This window comes from Onychomys torridus, chromosome 3, assembly GCF_903995425.1.
Source record: "Onychomys torridus chromosome 3, mOncTor1.1, whole genome shotgun sequence".
NCBI lineage: Eukaryota > Metazoa > Chordata > Mammalia > Rodentia > Cricetidae > Onychomys > Onychomys torridus.
Window position 1 is genome coordinate 158,976,563 of NC_050445.1, and position 19,090 is coordinate 158,995,652.

Sequence of the window (19,090 nt, forward strand, 5' to 3'; positions counted from 1 at the left end):
AACATTTCTGAAAGGCGGTTGGGCTTCTGCTGCAAAACAGCATGTCTTAGATTCTTTCCACTGTCTTCCATGAGTAATCCAATCTACGTGGAAGGATAAAAGAGTAAACACGTTTGTGTTCCATAATCTAAATGTTTTATTTTGATAATCCAAATGTTTCCAATGGAATTTTAAGCAGTTTTATAGTCTACTCTCATTAAAAAGTGATATAAAGTAAATGTGTCTTAGCAAGCAATTGTCTATCAAACACTGTAATTCTTTCTCATGTTCCCCTGGTGGATTGTTTTCTGTCTTTCAACAGAATTCTTTCAAATTCAGACTCAATAGTATTCTTTATATGTTATCCAAGGTTTGGAATACACGAACCTGTCTCTACTTACTTGAACAATGGCCTCTATTATAGTATCTTTTTCTTTAAATCCAAATATTATACCCAGCATTTTAGGAATTCCCTGTCTCAAATGCAGTCAATTAAATTGTCTATAAGTTTCTCATCAGAGGTCCAGAAAATGAAAGGAAATAGGAATTTGTTCTTTGAAATGAGTTCAAAAATGTGGACCATTTGTCAGTGTTGGTCTCTGTCAAATAGGCCTCATTATCTTCGGGCTCTGCTGCTAACAGACGAGATAATCTGACACAGACTTCTCCAGCAAAGACATTTCCTTCCAAGGAGAAATCAGGCCTCTCTCCACAAATGGGAACACGATTCTCAAGTTTAACGATGGGAGGGACAGAAGGATAATGGCTCCAGGTGCTGCCATAGCCAGGCGTCATGTAAGAACCAGACAGACATGGACACTTGTATCACTTGCCAACATCCAAGAGGTGAAAGCTGATGATCCAGAACTGCAGGTGGAGGAAACAATGGGAAGCTGTGGACAGGGCTCAGGTATGAGCTTCCCCTTCCTGCCTAGCCTGCCTTTGGCATCCTGCGTCCGAGTTGAGATCTTCTTCCCTTTCAATGAATGTTCACCTGACTATCTTCCTATCTCTGGTTCTGACAATCCTAAGCTCCCAGTCCATTCCATGTTTCTAATCTCCTGTCCCAGAAGGCTTAAGACACAAGGAAGGAAACAGACTAATTAAAATAATTTGTAGGGAGGGGTGCAAGAATGGTGGTGTCTCTAGGATGAGCATTCCTGAGTTACTCAGTGTGAAGATGATGTCTAGGACCAGCTCCTTTCCTAAGGTAGAAAGTCTGGAACCCCAGAGTTACTTTGTCTCCTAGCTCCATTCCCTCTCTAGGTTAGTCTTCTTGGCTGAACCCAGGTAGGGCATGTTGACTCTCTAAATGGGAGTCCTGATTGATAACTGAAGACCAGACTGACTCGTCTTCACTTTGACAAAGACTATGATGGCAACAGAAGGATATTTTCTTCTAAAGACCAACTTGTACATTCTAGAACAGGACTTCCTAAACTCTTGCATTTGTGACCACCCAAGATATTTGTATGCAACTTTGGGTATGTGGTATGTGGGCTACATATATCTGTAGCAGCTCTTTCTTGTCAGACTTTCTTGGCCCACCAGCCCCAAATAATGACACAGAGACATTAATTATGAAAGCTTGGCCTTAGCTTAGGCTTGTTCCCTACTAGCTCTTATAACTTAAATTAACCTGCTTCTGTTAATCTATATTCTGCCATGTGGCTTTTTACCTCTTCTACCTTTTGTATGTCTGACTACCTCTGTGTCTCACTGGTGTCTCTTAAACAGCTAGATTTACCCCCCTGAGTTTATCTCCCTGCCCAGAAGTCCTGTCTAACCTCTCCTGTCTAGCTATTGGCTGTTCAGCTTTTTATTGAACCAACCAATCAGGTGCCTTAGGCAGGCAAGGTGAAACAATGACACATCATTATACAGTGTGATAAAATATCCCAAAATATACATCTAATATTTATTGACAATAAATCATACACCTTAAAATTTGTTAGTACACTGGTGAAATTTACCATTTACTAAATGAAATCAAATTTGCATGTTAATGAGATGGACATGCTTATTTGTTTTTACATAAAGAAATAAATCATGGATGAATATTTGATATTGAAGAAAACAGACCATCTCCAATATTCCTCAGCTCAATGCCTGGATTTTATGATTGTTAATGTCCCAAATAGCATTTTGTATAATGCAAAGGATAAATATGAGGCATATGATTAGGGCCAGTTTTGAAATTCTTTTAGAATTCTTCTCTTAGTATCAAGACAAAATTCATTTAACATTTTTTTTTATGTTAAGTCAACCCTAAGAGCTATTTTCAAAACCCAACATTCCAACACAATGTGATCCAAAGAGAAACTAATTTGATACTCACAGGCAGAATGATTGGGAAATGTTAAGTCTTGATTTTCCTATAATTACATCATTGTACTTTTGTAAGAGCAGAAGTCTTTGCACACACAGCAAACCCTGCATGCAGCTCACAGTCATCTGGGCCAGGAGCCATGGTGTAGGCTTCATTTGCACTGCATAGTGACATAGCATGCAAATCACAAAGTGTGAGTTTGGTGTGTGTTTAGAACCTAGGCTGCAGCGAAGTCACATGATACACCACCTGTCATCTCTGCCAGAAACACCTCAGATTTGTGATGCATCTGACTGTGGTTTAATTTTGGTCACCCTGTCTTCAGAAACTTTTACATGTTAATTTGGATGTTAACATCTGCTGGCCAAGTGATAGACCTTGAAACAATTGATTCCCTGGGAGGTGGTTAGGTGGTTAGGTTGGGCTCTGGAGTTTTCAGAGACAGGCAGAGTGGGAAAAGCAGGGATTTTGAATTCAAGACAGTGGTTAAATTTAAGCTCAGAGTGCAAAGCAAAGCAGGACCAAAGTGCAGACCCTGGAGGAGAGTCAAGGGTGAGGCTCTGAGAGCCTGAAGGGAGCAGAGGCTGGAGGTATTCAGGGGGAGCAGTGAGTGCCACAGCTCCTATGTGTCACTAGGAGCCAGTAAATAAGCCAGTGGAAGATGACATGAATACACGTGAAAAATGTTTCCATTTCCTTTTCTCTCCTAGAAGTTTTGTTCACTTTGAGCCCCTAGTCTATGTTCCATTGTCTTTCTAATGTCAACCTTGTCTAGCTTTGCTGGCTTCTCAAAGCATCTCCAACTACTTACTTAAACCAAATGTGATAGTAACAACCAAAGGCATGTGTGAGCTGGTATGCAGGTAGCATTTAAACCTATTTATTGTCTTCCCTCCTGGATTCCATGACACTGTGGACTTCAGTCCCTTCACATGCAGTGATATCTGGCTTGTAGTGAATGTCCATGGAGTTGATGGACACACACATTAAAATCCTACCTTTCTTCTCCCAAGGGATATTGCACTTGTTTTTACTGGGATTCAATGCTGTATCTGTATCCAAAAGAGTACAGTACTGAATACTATAAGAAATATGTGTTTTATTTCACAAAAAACTTGTTGTGTGTCCTTTGGTGATAAAGATATCTACCAATTCAGTTTCCCGTATGTTCTTGTGAAGAATAAGACAACTGAGAAATTATCTAATACCTGACAGGGGAACTTTGAGATTTTCATAGGTAAGAAAGTGGCTTATTCTCATCTCATTGTCTTTACTGTTGATTCATTGATTGATGTGTTTTGAGACAGGAGTTTGACATATCTTTCTATGTAGCCCAGGCTAACCTCATCAAATAGAGATTTTCCTGCCTCAACCTCCAAAGCTGAGATTTCAGTGTGCACCACCATACCCTGCTCACATTGCTTACACTGTAACTCTGAGCATGATGGCTCAGGTCTTAGAAACAGCACTGAACTTCCACAGTGTAACCTTTCTCAGGTAATTCCACGTCTTGTTTCTATGGCATGTGTGGAAGAGGAAAATAACTTAGGAAATACTTTCACACCTGTGCTGAAAGGGAATGAGGACAGTATCTCAGATGCTCTCACACCCAAACCACATTCCTACGCAGGCACATGTCTGGACACTTGTTACAGGCACAGCGTCTCTGTCTCTTTCTCTTTTTAAAACAGAGTCACATGTAATCCAAGATAGCTTTGAATTTTCTATGTAGAAGAGATTGGCTTTGAACTCTTGATCCTTCCAGCTATACTACCCAAATGCTGGGGTTATGAGCACCACCATGCCTAGCTATCAAGCATCTCTTTTAAATACATATGACCTGCTCCTCAGCAGTAGAAAAACTCAGTGTTTTCCTTTTGTCCCATAGCTTCAACAAGTCTATGGAGATGGTGTCTTCCCCCAAACAACAAACTCTTCCTTTTTCCCCAGAGACCCAACTTTACCTAGCCTAGCAGCTACAGACTCCTCAATGGAAACCATCTGGTCATAAGTACTTCATTGCCTCCTTGGAAATTTCTTCCTGAAGACTAGACTCAGTGGGAAATCCTTACGTTGGGAAGACTCTGGGGTTTCATAGTTTGGATGATAGAATCTGTAATACTCACATAGAGGTCACTGAAAAAGGCCATATGTCATGGAGTGTGTTTATTATAGTGGTCAGAACTCTCAGAAGCAATGGCCAATATAGAATGGCTCCATCTGTGCTCCACAGTGACAATGAACACACTTCTCAGGGTTCTCCCAGCATCCTCCTCTGTGCTAGAATTCCTAGTCATTCCATCAGAGAGTAGAACTTATATTCAGGTAGTGAGCACCCAGCAAGGGGCACAATTAGCTTCAGCAGGAGCATACAAGTTTCTCTTCAGAATGTCTTGAAATTCCCTCTCAGCCATGTATCCTCTACCTAGCTATTAGAATGTGAAATGCTCTGCATAGGCTCATGTTTTGAATTCTTACACCCCAGCTGGTGGGGGGGTAGGCTATGGAACCTCAAGAAGGTGGGCTCCAATAGCCTGATGGTGGCCCTTTGAAGGTTGTACCCAGCCTGTTTCCTGGCCAGCCCAATAAGAAGAGCCTCTGCCACAAGCGTGTCCAGCTGTTCACTCTACCATGCCTTTTCTGCCACAATAGACTGAAATCTTCTGAAACAGGAGTGAAATACATTTCCCCTCTCATTGTTTTAGTGAGGGATTTTGGTCTCAGCAACACAGTGCAAAAGTAACTAACACACTATTATATGACTTTTCCCAAGGAGATGTGAACAAATGTCATTTCACCCCAGATAGACCACCCCAACAAGAGTCAAGACAAATGACTCAACTCAGTTGTGGCTTGGTGAACCAGTGAGCTTATTGGAGCTACTTGCCTGAGCATTGGTGGCTCACATCTGTATTACCTGTATTCTCCCTCCAGCATATTTAGTGGCTCACAAAAGCTGCATTCCAGAGAGGGGGCTTTCTATGCAACTTGTGAGCATTGAGGCTAGTCAGGGAGTCTGGGCTCTCCATCAGTGCTCATATAATCTTGTGAGGACACTTGTAAGTCCTGTATGTTTCTGGAGTTTCCTGAGTCTTGTGAGTTGTGCTTACTTTCTGAGTCCTGAAGGAATGTTTTATTTGGGAGGAAAGCTAAAGAACAGGCATTAACTAACTTGAAGATTCTGCAGATGGAAAAGAATCTCTTCTCACATTATAGGTGAGGAATCTGTCCTGTTCCTTGCAACTCTGACTAATGGGATTTGGCTTGTTAGCATCTCCTGAAACAGATCTTTCTGTGTTATATTCACCCCATGGGCTGTTGAACTAGAAACTTCTCTTCAGGGAAGCAACAGCAAGCTCGCTTGAAATTTATCTTCCATGCCAAATAATATTGGCTACAATAGTTACTAGGCCTAGAGAACATGAAATAAAAGGCCGTGGGTATGGTGCCAGCTCTTATTCCCTGCACACACTGAGTAGCATCTGTTTGAGGAGAGATGCCTTATCCTCTTTGTGTGGTTTGTTTGCTCCATGCAAAGAGAGATAAGCATGGTGGGAGATTAACTAGGTGCCGGGACTCACCAATTTGAAGCTTCACCACCCTACAAGATGAACACGTTTGTAATTTGATTCTTAATTTCTTCTTCTCTACTGTCCCGAGTTTCTAGAAGCATTCAAGTAACATGTGGGGTGGCACATGTGTGATGGACTTATCTTCTTAGTTTTATATCGGTTTTATGAGGGAAGAAGGCCCTTATTTTATCCATTTGCACAGAGGTTGGGTGGCTTACCCAAAGGCAGGAATTCATGGATGGAAATCAAATTAGACTCTAAACACCATGTTCTTAAACCTAAAGCCTCCAATAAGAGATTCCCCCCCCCTGCCCTGTCTCAGAAGGCAGTGGAACCACCTCTAGTCACACATTTATGAACTCAAAGCTTTCCAGAGCAGGGCTGAAGCACCGCCTTACAAATGCTTGATCAAAACAAACAGTACTGACAGACATGACCAATATCTCTGGCTTTCATTTTGTTGGTGGTTGTTTTTTATTTTTCTCCTTAGTCCAGGCTTTTATGATGAAGTTTCCATGAGAAAAGAGATCCTGTGGTCATATAAAATAATCAACACGAAGAACGTAGAAAGGTTGCTGGTAAGCCATAGGAGGAAATGAGGAAATGGCTGACAAGATGTTTGTCTGGACACTCACATCCAACAGGCCTGCCTCCATGTGCTGTTGGAGGTTAGTTGCCCCTAGAGGGCACCAAAGGGATCACCTGTCTGTCTTTATGCAGAGGATTTGCACTCCCTGCATCTCTGAGGGTCTCTGAGTGGTCCTTTAAAAGGTCCTGGATGCCTTCCTCTGATTTGTGTAGAGGGCCCGGGTCACATAGAAAGTGAAATGCAGCCGCTGAGTGATAAAGGCCTCCTGGTAAACCTCTTTCCAGCTCACCACAGAACTGCAAAGAACATCTAACTAGACCACAAAATGGTTTGCTAGTGCAGAGCTTCATAACCCTTGAATGAGATGCCAGGCGTATTTAGTCTCCACCTTGTAGACTTTTCCACTGATGCTGATCTCCATCAGTTTGGAGCCACTTGGGCGTACTCTTGCATAGAGGCAGAGGAGGGCAGAGTTGTGCCTGGGTTTTCACCACCTGAAGCCCTATGGTATTTCAGCCTGAAGGACCACTCATTTACCAGAAAGACTTGCAACAAAACAGGCTAGTACTAATGGATATTTAGTAGACTATGAGAGATCTGTGTAATATAACAGATTTCTTTTTTAAAGGTGCAATGAAACATTCAGTTTTAACCAGAATTCTAAGTTTTGGTGAGCACTCAGCAGCCCTTGCATATCTTTGGGCTTGACATGACCCCTTTGAACAAATGCCCTTTATCAAGGTGACCATGTGGAGTTCACACAGAACCATTGGCTTCTTACAATCATACAAGAGGACATTCTGTCCTGAAGGAATTGAGATTGACAGTATTAAGACCCCAAGGTTTTTGTTTTTGTTTTTTAATTTAAAAATATCTCTACTGATAATTCTCCTCGCTGCTTTTGAGCCAGAAATTGTTGTACTTAATGGCTGATACTGGCTGGTGTAACCCAAATTACATGAAAGAATAGCTTTCATGATACTGTTCAATTTAGGGATTTCTTTCATTTCAAAGGCAAGATTAATTACCTTTAGAATGCTAAGCAATTATCCAGTAATAATAGTGGGGTAGTGGGGAGGACACTCCTGGGCCTGTCATTTCAAGGTAGGGCAGGAAGGCTGGGTGGTAGAAAGGCTCTGAGATTTGAATCAAGGCAAAAGAATCAAAAACCTATTCACATTTTGAAGACCTTTATGAAGCAAGACAAGGCTGATTCCTGGCCCCTCAGTGGACTTGGATTAAAGACCTTTCCCTTCCTTTGTTTGTTTGTTTGTTTTGGCATGAAGTCCTTATTGATGACTATTGTACGTGATTCCCCTATGTCCTGTTCTAATCTCTTGTACCCAGTGGTGGCTGGACTCTGATAACTAGAGAGGTGTGAGCTCTTCATGACAGGTGAGGGACACAAAAGCCTGGGGCTTCCCAGTCCTGCCAGAGGTTCTCATTGTCACTCTGTGAACTGATCACCAGGGGCCATTTTACTCTTAGAATTCCAGAACCTGGTAGGGCTGTCCACAATTTTGGACCCTTCTCTCTTGTCATGCACCATCCACCCCACACTCTCTCTCTCTCTCTCTCTCACACACACACACACACACCCCTAATAAATAGCTATGACACTTCACTATTGACCCAAGAGCTTCTTTATGTGTGTGTGAGATTCTGGAGGAGTTGTGACAGTTAAGTGGGTATATGTGGATACTAACTAACCCTCGAGGGAAACCACTCAGGGATTTGTAGTTCAGACTTGATCTGAGGGCAGTACAGCACTGAGCCATTTATTCATTCCTTTTTTTTTGTTTTATTTTAATGTGCATGTGGGGGTGTGTGTGTATATGTGCATGGTCGTGTGTGTGTGTGTGTGTGTGTGTGTGTGTGTGTGTGTGTATGTGTGTGTGTGTGTGTGTGAATGTTAGGCCAGAGGTTAATCTCAAATGTCATTCCTCAAGCAATATTCACCTTTTTTCTTGAGACAGAATCTCTCACTGGGACCTGGACCTCTCTGATTGGGCTATGCTGGCTGGTAAGCCAGAGGATTTATTTCTCTCTGCCACCCCTGTGCCAGGGATTACAAGTGTGTGCCACAATACCCATTATTTCTGGGACTTGAACTCCAGTCTTCATGTTTGAGTGACAAGAACTTTATTACTGAGCTATCTGCCCATTCATTTCCTCGTTAAGACATCCAGAAACTCCTGAGAGTCTGGTACCGGTCAGACAATGGAGAGCAGGGCAAATGCATTCTTGGCTCTCCCAGGACCAATACTTTAGTGAGCACTGAACAAGCAGTCACAGTGAACTATGAACAAACACTCCTCAGAGATTCCCCTGGTCTCCAGGCTGGCAGTCTACTTCAGTAGCTCCTGGCCAGAGGGTTTAGGATGTGGTGAGACATTTGCTTTTCCTTGTTGAGGGCAAGTGACTTGCCTTTGGGGACCAGGAAGGAGGTTAGTTCAATGTCTTCTGTTGCACCTCCTGGCACTGATGTGGGGAACTACCCAGCATCCTCGACATTGTGACTCTAAAACACAAGTCTGAGCCGTGTGGTGGTGGTGCACACCTTTAATCCTAGTACTCAGGAGGCAGAGCCAGGTGGATCTCTGTGAGTTCGAGGCCAGCCTGGGCTACAAAGTGAGTTCCAGGAAAGGCGCAAAGCTACACAGAGAAACCCTGTCTCAAAAAACAACAACAACAACAAAACAAAAACAAAAACACAAGTCTGTGGAGCCATCCTTGGGTTTGCTGACCATGTCAATTGGGCACAGGGTGTACTGAACTGCCCCTGGAAATGTGACCTACTCTCCTGTTATGTTAGGACAGTAGATTGGTTTTTCCAATCCATAAATAAAAGTCTTTTTTTCCTATGAAATTTTGTTTCTGGGTGGTTTCTAGCAAAAGTGAATGAAATATCAACATGAGGCAGAGAGCTGCATTGGTCCACCTCTGTGACATGGAAGAATGCCTTAATGGAGCCACTTGACTGGCAATCTGCCTGTGATGGGGATGTTTAGGTAGAGGTGGCATCTCCTGATTTCCTCTCCTCCTAATTTAATGACTATGACCTGAGAAGATGACAGAGAAAAAGAGGAAACTGGAACCTTGAAGGAATATGGACTTCCCACTACCTTGCCCTTTCCAGGCTGGACATTTCTGAGAGCTTATGCCCATTTCATTTGGATAAGTAGAAGTCTGTGTACTCAGTGACAAGTATAAAAGGACATGGTATGGATTAAAGCCACAAGAAGGCTCCACAAACCTCCAGGTGGCAGCAGGAATGCAGGGCAGTTAGGGGACGCCCACAGAATTAGAAGCAGCAGCGTTTTCTCTGCTCTGTCTGCTGTTCTGCTCTGATACTAGGGCAGTGCAGAGACACTGGTGGATTCTGGACTTTGGAGCTAGCTCTGGGCTTAATGCTGCTCAGAGGTTTTTCTGTATCTCCTGAGTTCTATGATTATTAATATTGATTGTCAACCTGTTGGCCTTGGGAACCATGGGAGACACATATCCGTGTGTGTGTGTGGGGGGGTGTTTCCAGAGGGTTTGACTGAGGAGGGAGGAATGTGGGTCACACCCTCCTTGTGGTATGGTGTTGGAAAGCTGGCTGAACAGCAGCGCTCACCTCTCTCTGTTTCACAGTTATAGTCTCAATGCAAACATCTGCCTCCCATGCCATCCCCAGCACGACAAGGTTTTACTCTCAAACTACTGGCTAAAATAAACTTCCCTTCCTTGTTATTTTTGTCAGGTTTGCTTCTTCAATTTTATTTTTAATTCTATCTCTGTGTGTGTGTGTGTGTGTGTGTGTGTGCACATGCACACATGTTGGCACATGCATGTGCACATGTTCATGTGTTAGCATGTGCCTGTGGATGCAGGTTCTCTCAACAAACATGGAGATCACTAACTTGGCAGGTGGCCTGGCCAGTGTGCTCAGTGTGCTTCTGTCTCTGTCTCTCCAGAGCTGGGACTACATATGTTTGTCACCATGCACAGCTTTTTATGTATGTGCTTGATCTAAACATGTCTTCTTGGTAGCGCTGTAAGCGCTTGACTGATTAAGCCATTTCAAAGGCCCCGTTGCGAATCTTTCTTAAGCCTGCTTGGGAAACTTAATTTGTCTTAATAGAATTTTAACATATGTTGCCTCTTCTTCCTCTTTCCCTTGACTTCTTTGAAACTTCACCCCACCTGAAGGTCACTGGAGAACTGAAAGCCCTTCTGGTCACTAGCTGGCATTGATGACTGGGGTTCCCTTCAGGTCAGAGTAGTAGACTCCTACCTCAATGTGGGACCTTGCATATTCACTGGGAGTTTGGGCTTTTTGGAAGCTGCTTCACATATGAAGTCAGTTTTCTTGGTAGCTGGGATGAGATGACCAACTTGCCTTGCCAAGTCCTCTAAATGTTCTCAAGTGGCAGCTAATTTTAGCCAGAAGGGACTTGGTCCTAAATTTGAAGTTGGGACTGAGAAGAGCGAGGCTCTGTATCCCACTGCAAGAGCCACCCAGATTCTCCATTATACTGTGATGTAGTGGATAGCCATCCCAGCCTTGGCCTGGAAGTTCCAACCCCATTGAGGCTTTGGTAATGGTCACGCCCACAAGGCGGGGCTGAGGGAGGAAGCTGAAGACCCAGGATTGAGAGGAGAGGGCTCTCTTGATTCTGGGACCCTGGACGCTGGAGGTAGACCAAGCAGAGTTCTCCAGAGAACACCGCCGGACTGCGCCATACCTTTGCCAGACCCTACAACCTATCCCTTCATTTGTAAGTTACCCCACAAAATAAACCTCCCTTTTAACTACATGGAGTGGCCTTAATAATTTCACCAATACTATACATTAAAGCCTTATAATAAACTGTTGTGTGAGTCTTGGTGCCAGTTTGGTTGCTCACTGCAGTGATTACTCGATGCCGTCCTGACTGCAGCATGCCAAGTAGCTTGGTGTGTCTATTCATCTCCACTCTTTTTGTGAGGCTAGCTCAATGCTGCAGGAGGCTTATATTATAGCTCCATCAAGTTATTGACCACTGCCCACTTGGAACAGCCTCTTGACCTATTCAAGGCAGAGACTCCACTGTGTGAACAGTCTCCACCATGCAAACAGTTCTCACATACTGGATTCTATAGGAGAATCTACACAAATATTTAAATGTGTGCATTGATTCAAAAGGAATTTTCCACATATTTTTACAAAGAATTGCAGGATTGATATCCTGTTTAGCACTGTTTCCAAATTCACATCCTCTGACCAGCACCCTGCTATTTGCTCATAATTTGTAAGGGGATGGGGTGGTGGAGCTGGCAATAGAAAGGACTAAAAGATTCCAGACCAATGGGGAGAGTAATAAATGAAAAAGTCCAATTCCTCTGAGGTATATATGAGGAGCCAAAAAGCAAACATAACTGATCGATTTTAAGAGAGCCCTGTTAATTTTGAAATCTAGGGCCAGGGGAGCAAACACATTTGTCAGCAACTGAGCATCTGGAGTGTTCTGGATGAGACATGTGCTGTAGATCTACCACACTCGGCAAAGAATATGGACTCTGGGAATAAACCTTTGTCTACACCCCAGTCCATCCTCCCCATCCTCCCTCTTCTTACACTCCAGTCCGCCCTCCCACTTTTTCTCTGGGAGTCCTCCTCTGCTGTGCTGTGATTTTCTGGCATCAGCTGCCATTGGCAGCTTCTGTCTTGGACTGTCTTGGGAGAAGTATTCTGTCCCCTGGCTTTACCTTCTCCCTCCTCCAATCACTCAGGCTCTTCCATAGGCTGCCTTGGCCTGAACTCTCCTATCTATGTTGAGGCAGCAAGGTGTCAGCTCAGTGCCAGCCACACCCTCACTCAGTTCTCAGCACAACACAGAGCTTTGTGTTTTGTCTCATTTGTTTACTCTCTCCTTGTGCCCACCCTCACCCTCTTGCTGCCATTTTGAAATAAAATCCAGTGCTCACATATTTAATAAAAACAAACTGGCAAGTATATTAAAATGCAAAAACCTAAGTCAAAAATAGAAGCAAAAGTAAAACCTAAAAATTATTTGCTTTTGTTGTAAGACTTTTCATTGCCCCCACAACCCCTATTCCCAAATACTAAAGGATATCAGAGGCCAAATAGAGGGTGATCAGAGTCTCAACTGTTGTCTGTCACCCAGAAGTGGTTTCCATTAGCTGTGGAACTTGTGATTATGCCTTAGGGCACTTCACACCAGCACTGCCAACAGATATAAAACATAGTTACATATTCACTTTATTTTCTAGTAAGTACATTTTAAAAAATAAAAATAAAAAATGAAATTTATGTAAAGATCATATTTTGCTTAAATCAAAACATTCTCATTGTAAAATACCACATAAAATTATTAACATGATATTTTGCATTATTTTATTTTCATACTGAGCCTCCTAAACGTCAATTAAGATGCTACATTTTGAATAAAGTGTGATTCAGTCCTACTTTAAGGGAGTGATGTCAGCACAATAGTGGAACAGGACATCCACATCCTTGGTTTGTCGACAAACATATGTTTAATAACATAGAGATGAATATATATGAGAGACCCAGAATCCATTAAGGAGCTGCATTGCCCCATATGATCCACTTCAAGATCAGCCACTTTGAAACAAGCAACTGTATTAGCCCCTTTCTCAAGCCAGCCAACTTAGTGGGTATCTTCCTCAGTGTCCATTGCCTCCTGTGCAGCCACAGGGCAGGTTTCAGTCTGATTCAGATGGAACACTGACTCATCAGTGTAGTAGAGATGATGCTACAGACAGCTGGGCAAGAGCAGAAGGACACACACTTTGTGAGGCTGGCACAGATCTGAGGTGAGATGACTCGGCTTCTCCCTCAGCAGGGAGGGGAAGAGTGAAGTGCACTCCCATATATCACAGCTAGCTGATGTCTGCCTTACTCCAATGAGAGAACAAGCAGGCATCTGTTAAAATTCCAAAATCTTTAAAGATTTATTTTTATTTTTTTATGTGTTTGAGTGTTTGCCTGTGTGTATGTATGTTTGCATACCATATGCATACAGTGTCCAAGGAGGCCAGAAGGCATCAGTCCCTTAGAACTGGCATTATAGACAATGGTTGTGAGCTTCCATGTGGATGTTAGGAACCAAACCAGGGTCCTCTGCAAGAGTAGCAAGTGCTCTTAACCACCGAGCCATCTCTACAACCCTTCTCCCCCATCTTTTTGTTTATTTTTTTTAACAGACTTCCTTTTACACCTGGATCCAGGCACAAAAGACAGAGGCATCTTCTGTCACTTGCATGATATAGCAAAATTGGAAGAAGGTACAGGACACAACAGTACTGTCTAAGGAGGGAGAGGAATAGAGTATGCTCTGACATTCTGGACTATGATGTAATAGCCAGATATCAACAAATGCAGAAAGCAAGGAAAGAAGGCAGGAAGGCAGGAAGGCAGGAAGGAAGGAAGGAAGGAGGGAAGGAAGGAAGGAAAATATTTCTAATTAGGGACCTATATACATTAGTCAGTGAAGACAATCCACAGAAAATTTGAGACTCCACCATCTTCAGCCAGGCTGGTAGGTGAAGGCCTTCCCCTATTGAAGACAACCCAAAAGACCATCAAAGAAACTTGTAGATATAACCGTCTTGTTAAACAAGAAACACAGAGACAAATACAGAGTTAATAGCCAAGAGGTCAGAGCAATAGCTGAGAGCTGAAAACCTTACCCTTCACTGCTGCTGCTGTCTTTCCTCTCCGGAAGAGACCTGCTTCCTGTGTCTCTGTCATTTTTATAGACTTTCTGTTCTGTCTTCTCATTGGTTGTAAACCCAACCACATGACCTCCTTATCACTGCCTGTCTGTACAGACCTCCAGGTCTTCTATGGTTGGTATTGAGATTAAAGGCATCTGTCTTCCATGCTGGTGGTATCCTTGAACACACAGAGATCCACCTAGCTCTGCCTCCCAAGTGCTGGGATTAAAGGTGTGCACCACCACCGTCCAGCTTCTGCTATGGCTTGCTCTGACCCCAAGGCAACTTTATTAACAAACAAATAAAATCACATTTCAGTACAAATAAAATATCACCATAGAAACTTGTTATTTAAATGAACATATGTGGCTGAAAGTTTTCTCTGGTCCTGCCCAGCCCCAAGGGCCCTGAAGCCACTTATAAAATAAAATAATCACTCAGATGCTTATATTAATTAAAACTGGTTGGCCATTAGCTCAGGCCTACCACTGACTAGCTCTTACACTTAAACTCAGCCCATTTCTGTTAATTTATATGTCACTATATGTTCCGTGGCTTTGCCTGTGTGCCATTACATGCTGCTCCCTGGACGGTAGGCTGGCATCCCCTGACTCAGCCTTCCACTGCCCTGAATTCTCCTTGTCTGTTTATCCCGCCTATTCTTCCTGCCTGGCTACTGGCCAATCAGCATTTTATTTATTAGCCAATCAGAGCAGTACATTCACAGCATACAGAACATCCTGCAGCAAATGGATGTCCATAAAAGACACAGGAACCAGAAGAATCACAACCAAAATTCACTTAAGATAGTAAAAAAAATGTCTAATGACCAATACTAAAGAAATAGAGATCTGTAAATTGACTGATAAGAAATTGAAAATAACTGTCTTTAAAAAGCTCTGTGAGTTACACGTAAGCACAGACAGACTCTAAATAAAACCAAAAAAAAAAAAAAAAAAAAAAAAAAGCAGAGATTGAGAATATCAAAAGTGAGGTACTTTAAAGAAAGAATACTGTAGTTATGGAGCACAATGACTGAACTGGAAAAGCTTACTGGAGCCCTTAAGAGGCATGTTCCACAAAGCGTCTCTAAGTGCTGGGATTCTGGGTTTGTGCTATCAGGCCCAGCTCAGATAGGTCTACTTTTAAGAATGCTATGTAGTTACATGATCCCTTTGAAATTTTTTAAATGTGTTTAGAGGGGGAAACCAAGCAAATAAAGTAAAATATTAATAGCATTTGACCATCCAGTGGGAGAAAGGGTGTGGCTTGCTTAATTCTTGGTATTTCACTGTATTTTCCAGAGTTCCAGAAGGGACAAAAGAGAAGGGGAGGACAGATAGACAGATTCATTCTGTAGTATTTTTGATTACACAGTAGTTGAAGGCATGGGAATCTAAACCTGGAAAGTCCAGAAGACTATGGAACATGCATAGCTTGTCACAGAAGTGAACCTCTGCCTCCTCCTCCATCTCAGTGTGTCTAAAGTAAACAGAGCTCACTGTACTTTGTAAAGAAAAGCTAAACTTCTGGTTTGTTTAATTTTTCTTCATGTCTTTTTCCATTCAAAGCCATGTACTTAAAAGAATCTTCAATTTAAGTTGCCAATACAGTACCACTTTTATATTCCAAAGACTCAGGGGAATAATATTTCATGTGCCTGTTAAACATGTTAAAAGTTCTTTTCCATTGAATTATATTACACAAGGTCATGGCTCCAGCTCAATGGCTGATGCATAAGAATGAGGAGGAGGGGCTGGGAGTGGAACAATCCAGAGTGACCTAGTAAAGCAAGCCCTGCTTTTTTTTTATTGAGTTGTGTAAATTTACTTACAAGATACATTTGCTATAAACCTTGCATAAGTTTTCATGACCAAGTAAGTAGGTAGAACTGTGAGCAGTGAGAGCTGGCCCACCTTTGGTATTAGAAGCATGTTGCTGTGTTTCAGCTCATCAGCTGGGGCCATTTGCTGCCTCTGACATCATCCCTCAGTGTAGCTGAAAGTTTTCCTGTGCCCACACAGCTCCTACATCAGTTCTACTGAAGGACAAGTGTGACCCAGAGTCCTCTGCAGTCTTGAGAAGGCTGGTGCCCCTCAGTGTCCCCACTTCCCATACTGCCCCCTTTGTAAGTGCTTGCTTCACTGTGAGTGCTGCCTGGTTATTGGTATAGCATGCTGTACTCTAGCAAGTATGCATTTTTAGAGCATCAATGGCCAAAGACATCGGGGCTCTTAGAAGAACGGGGGTGAAGGACTTGAAACTCAATAGGACATGAACACTAAGTAGACGGTGTGGGCAGAGTTGCAGATAGCCCTTCCCTGAGAATAGTCAGCACAGGCAGAGGCAGGATAGATCCACACAGGCCAGTTATTGCTGTGAACTGACTCTTAGTGCCACCTCCCCACTGGACCAACCAACAATTTATGTCTTCATGTGACATAGATAAAATTCATACTATAATATGTAGGCAAACATTTATCAAAGTTTGGATTTTATAGGGCTACTATTCTAAAGATGGACCAGGTGGATCAACTACTGTGGTATCTTCACATACCAATTAGCCTGTGCTCATCCTCATTCAGTATTCCCATGTTGACTGTCAGGTCCACCTGTAGTGCGTATACTGCCTTCCTCTAAGCAATGTTGTTTTTATTTTGTTATTTTCAAAAGTTGCACTTTCAAAGGACAGAACCCAGGTATGATGGTCAGTGTTAGCTGTCAACTTGGCAGAATCACAAATCACATGGGAGATGGGCCTCTGGGCTTGTCTGTGGAAGATTATCTTGATTGTATTAGCTGAGGTGGTTAAACCTGCCCACTGCAGGTGGCTGTATTCCCTGGCTGGGAGCCTGGACTGTATAACAGAGAAAGGCAGCTGGGCCAATGCATATGTTTATGTACCCCAATCTGCTTCCTGGTGGTAGATGTGATGTTTGAGTGGCTGCTTTAGGCTCCTGCTCTCCACTTTCCTGTCACAGTGGACTACATCCTGGGAATGCAAGCCAGAAGCAACTCTTTCTCCCTCCAGCTACTTTTGTTATTATTTTCCCACAACAGCAGTGAACAAACCAAGACAGTAGAGACTCAATGCAAACCAATGTGAAGCTCATGCTGCCTGCAAAGTTTCACCAAGCAATGAAGTTCTTTGTTTCTGATCCACAATTTTCTGCTGCTAGCAGCAGTGAAATAGTAACAGGCTGCCTTGGCATGTTTTCAACAACATGAAAGGTCAGACATTCACTGACCATGACAAAGCATGCCTCCACCTTCATGGCTGGGATGGCTTCAAGGCACTGTTATGGGTTGTGTACATAGCCTTCAGACAGCATACAACTTCTCTGTGTTCTTGAGTGTAGTCTGAAGTTTTCCTGTGTCCTTCCTGGTCCCACAGCCACTCAGAGGCTTAATATTATTTCTAACTGCTTAGCCATTAGCTCAGGCTTATTACTGACTAGCATTTACATTTAAATTAAACCATAATTCTTATCTATGTTCAGCCATGTGGCTTGGTACCTTTTCTCAGTTCTGCCTTGTCATCTTGCTTTCTCTGTCTGGCTGGAGACTCCTCACACTGTCCTTCCTCTTCCCAGCATTTTCTTAGTCTGCTCACCCCACCAATGCTTCCTACCTGGCTACTAGCCAATTAGTGTTTTATTAAACCAGTGTACAAGAACATTATACTATAGCATTTCCCCTATTTTGTTTAATTAAAAAGGAAGGTTTTAATCTTAATATAGTAAAACAAAAACAGTTATTAAGTAAGAATTTCAATAACAATAGCCAATCCATTTGCATCTGACAAAATTGGTAAAAATAATTATCTATCTTATCTTTGTGAGTTTAAAGTTTGTATCTAATTTATCCTTTATTATAACTAAAGAAAACTATAACTATCTAGTCTTCAACTCCATCAAAGACCCCAGAAGGATATAATATTACCTAAGTAAACAGGAAGTATTTTGTAAGCAACTTCCAGCATTCTGGAAATGACAGAGACAGCTGGCTGCCCGGACAGTCACCCAAAGTTCCTCTGCAATGTTGCAGCATCCATCTTCAGCTTGTAGGCCAGGAGTTTCTCAGTTGCTTCTCCCTGTGTCCTATAGAATGCCTAACAGTCTTTTCTGTGAAGCAGGAACTTGAAGGGCCATCTCACTTTGTTTTGGCAAAATTTAGTCCTGTATATCCAGTATATACAACATTTTGTCAATCAGTCCAGGCAAGAGCAGCCTCTTACCCAAATGGCTAGTTCTGCTAAGAAGAAGATAAACTCCATATGGAGTGTTTTCAATGTCCATCTTTCTCTTTGAAGTAAATCATTGCTGCCAGAAGCAGATGTGTCTCATATTCCAGGAAAGTCTAAGTTTTTAAATGTCATATTCTGTAGGTCTTTGAAGTGTTTGAAGATTACCTACCTAATTGAAATATATCTATGTATAACTAGAAAACTTAACTGACATTACTGTGTGATTATCATAGATGACTAATAATTAATCTGTATCTCTTAATTATACATTACAATTTCAAGTGAGCTGCATAAATGTAATACCTTAAACAAGAGTAAAAGTATACATACATTATAACAAAATTAACTTTAAATTTGAATCAATAAACTAAAATTCACAGCAATGTAAAACATTTTAAACAAGTTGTTGCTCTTTAAAAGTAGATTCAATAATCCACCCTTTTATCCTATCCTATATATATATGTATATATATATATACACTATCCCCCTTTCTTCTTTAGAAAGAGATTGTATTTATAATCAACTTCCTTTAAATGAAAATAACATTTGTAAACAATATTTTGGGAATTTTGGCATAGCTTCTCATACTACTTTCTCTTGATTGGGGGTGCTGGTAATCTTATGGGGATCCTGAAAAAAAATTAAG